Source organism: Budorcas taxicolor, chromosome 1 (genome assembly GCF_023091745.1).
Source record: "Budorcas taxicolor isolate Tak-1 chromosome 1, Takin1.1, whole genome shotgun sequence".
Classification (NCBI taxonomy): Eukaryota; Metazoa; Chordata; class Mammalia; order Artiodactyla; family Bovidae; genus Budorcas; species Budorcas taxicolor.
The window spans coordinates 184,256,397-184,259,793 of record NC_068910.1 but is presented as its reverse complement, the minus strand read 5'-3'; the positions used below and the strand labels follow the sequence as shown (position 1 = coordinate 184,259,793).

Sequence of the window (3,397 nt, the reverse complement as noted above, 5' to 3'; positions counted from 1 at the left end):
TACAATAAATGTGTTTTTAATTGAAGTATAATTGCTTTATAGCATTGTGATAGCTTTTGCTGTACAACAAAGTGAGACAGCTATATGTATACATATATTTCTTCCCTCTTGGACCTCCCTCCCACCTGCTCCCCACCCAACCCCTCTAGGTCATCACAGAGCACTGAGCTGAGCATTCTGTGCTATATTGCAGGTCCCTTTTTATTTTACCCTACAAGGGATAAAAATGAACCCTTTAGTAGTAACAAGGACCTTTGTCAAACACTCATGCCCAGTTCATCTTCATGCATAGATAAAGAATAATGTCAAGATGTTTCAACTAGTCATTAGATGCAACATTCATGTCTGTCTTCATGATGTTACAATTGAGTTTGACTCTGTACATAGTAAGGGCAATTCTGTCCTGAAACTGTTTTTCTAGTTAGGTGAATTTCTGAATTTCTCCTACAAAACAAAAGTTGGTTGAAATTTATTAGAACTTATATACCACTTGCTACATATATATATGTGTATATATATATATATATAAAGTATATACATATATATATTTGTGTATATATATAAAGTATATACATATATATGTTTATATATATATAGTTAGTTTTAGGTATGATATTCTTTAATAATTCACTTTGTTTTGATAATTATACAAATAAATAAGGGTTCAGTCCCTGTGTTGGGACGATCTTCTGGAGGAAGACATGGCAACCCACTCCAATATTCTTGTCTGGAGAATCGTGTGGACAGAGGAGCCAGGTAACCTACTGTCCATAGGGTGGAAAAGAGTCAGACACAAATGAAGTGACTTAGTACACGTGCAGGCATAAATGAAAAAATATATACCTTCTGCATTTGTCCTTATTTGTCCCTATAGGTGCTGCTTCAGTTGCATAGCATTCCCTTCTATCACCCATGAATTAACTTGGAAGACTCGGCCAAACATTTTTCTGCCTTACTTTTCCTGATTTTGTTTAGATTGAAAAAAAGCATATAACTCAAATAAATAGCCATACATTTAACTACTTTATTATACAAATGCAAAATCATATTTTGTATTGAATTTGAAATATGATTAGACCTATATCCCATTCTCAGTAGATTTAAAAGAAAATTTACCTAATATCAAATTTTAAGTAGAATATTTTTGTCTACTTCCAAAGAAATTTTAGAAAAAGAAAAAAATTTAAATGATATGATTCTTTGTATTTTATTGGTTCCTTGTAAATGAATATGAAGGTTCAGTGATAGCTAAGACTATTGAAATATTACTTCACCTTTAAGTAAGAAATTTGGGGAAGGGATATTTATCTAAAAGGCAGCCATAAATCATCATTGTATTCTTTTATAAGCAAAAAGTAGAAGCAATACATAGTTTGTAACCAGCAGTTTCATCTTCTCTTCGTGTTGTGGCAGATTAATACCAGCTTAGCCCAAACATCCAAAGTTATGCTGTTGGCAATGTAGCCATCTGTTTTTAATGAATATCTGGGGTCCATTTTTCAGTTAAGCTTCTCTTATTGTGTGTGTATGTTGCTTTTTCAGAGCTATCTGCATAATTGCTTAAAGATTTTACTACAAAATTAATATCCTTGCTGTGAACAGGGGAACAGGGCAAAAACCAGGATGACAGAGCCTGAGATGAGGTGAAAAGCAAATCCAATTTTTCCTTGCACCATAGAAACCTCGTCAGGACTAGCTTTATCTGGTAATCCACATTTAAACTTTAACCTGTAGGGGGGCTCTTTGTGTTAGATAATGTAAGCACAAAAGGAGGCTGAATCACTAATCAGATTAATCATATTTTGTAAGACTCAAAAGCTTCATTAAAAAGACCTGGTATCCAAGTTACAAATTTTTGCTAGTGGTAGTGGTGAAGGAGGAGTTTGTCAAAAAAAAAAAAAAAAGTCATGGAAATGCTCACATCTTCAACTTTTAATGATCCTATAGCAAGCATGACTGAAGAACAATGTAATATCCTAATTTAAAAAATCATACCTTCACAAAATTAGCCAATATTTTATTGCACTTTTTTCATATTTTAATATAAGAAGGTACTATTGGATAAAGGTTTTCATTGCTATTATAGCTTCTTCATATTTTGAGCATATGTTGATATATTTGTATTATAGGCACCTATAATTTATATTTACATAAGTAACATTATAAATGCAATATACATTATGTATATAAAACAACTACCAACTGTCAGTTGATGACTTATTATTCTAAGTCATTTCTCAAAGCATTTTATAAACTTGACTGTTCAATTAAGGAGAATATTTGATGGAAATGGGGACCCTTCTGAGGAATAAAGTGGAAAGGAGAAACTTTGTTGGCCCAGAATTTTATAAAACATGAAGCAAAGAAATGCAGTCACAAATTTCTTTGGTTTGTTGAAAAAGAAGGAAGGAAGAAAAATATGTCATTAAACTATATCTTTGCAAGTAAAGCAAATCTTTAAAAAAATAAGCAAATGAGTTCTATGGTTGACAGTCTGTAGCATGACTAGGTAATTATGGGGAAAATGCAATTGCATGTGTGACTTTATGCACACCAAAATCTCTTCAAAACTCAGCCCTCATACTTTAAATCAACAATAGTTTTTGGCATATGGTATGTTACACAAATGCTTCCTAGCAAAACTGCTTCGATAATAATCTTGGTGAAAGAGCATGCCTAGTAATAGCTATTGAAAATTGTTTCATGCTACCTTTTGAAGATACCATGTAATTCTGATGTCTGATTAACAGTGTAAAAACATTGTATCAGTTCATTTTTCTCAGCACATCCTCAAGAGAGATCCATTTATAAAATATCTGTGGAAGTCTCTATCTTAAAATGAACTATGCAAAATTACTAAGGAAAAGACACAGGTCTTTATAAGCAAGTCATCTGAGATGAGGAAACTCAACCAAATGAAATGACAATGTATTGACAACAAAAAACAAACAAGACTTGTAACTCTTTTCCCCAAGCAGGCTTAGTGTGCAATGGCTGCAAACAGCAGCTTCCTTGGTAGTGTAGGCAGCCTGCTGCCTGTACAGGATGCCCTAAGGGACCTTGAAAGACAACTCTTTCCAGTGGACATTCATGACTAATCAGCTGTCCCCAGCTGGGGCTCCAGACAAGTATGTGTGGTACCTTTAGAAAGCCCCAGGTCACAGTGGCCAAGGTCCATACTGACCAAATCATAAAGTTCATCCACACCAAGCTGCAGAACAAGGCGCATGTGCCTGAGGTCCTCTGGGGCCAACTTCAAGTTCCCTGGCCACTGGAAGGTCCACATCTCCAAGAAGTGGGGATTTACCAAATTTAATGTGGGTGAATTTGAAAACATGGTAGCAGAAAAACAGTCCATACTGGATGGCTGTGGGGTCCAATATATCCCTAATCATGG

The 3,397-nt window shown here is 34.4% G+C and overlaps 1 non-coding gene across 1 annotated transcript; it reads left to right on the top strand.

Annotated features, from left to right (window-relative positions):
- The first annotated feature begins 2,935 nt into the window (after positions 1–2,935).
- Positions 2,936–3,073, top strand: LOC128058359 (small nucleolar RNA SNORA70). Its single transcript, XR_008200454.1, has one exon. It is a non-coding gene; the product is annotated as a small nucleolar RNA SNORA70 (small nucleolar RNA).
- The last annotated feature ends 324 nt before the right edge of the window (positions 3,074–3,397 follow it).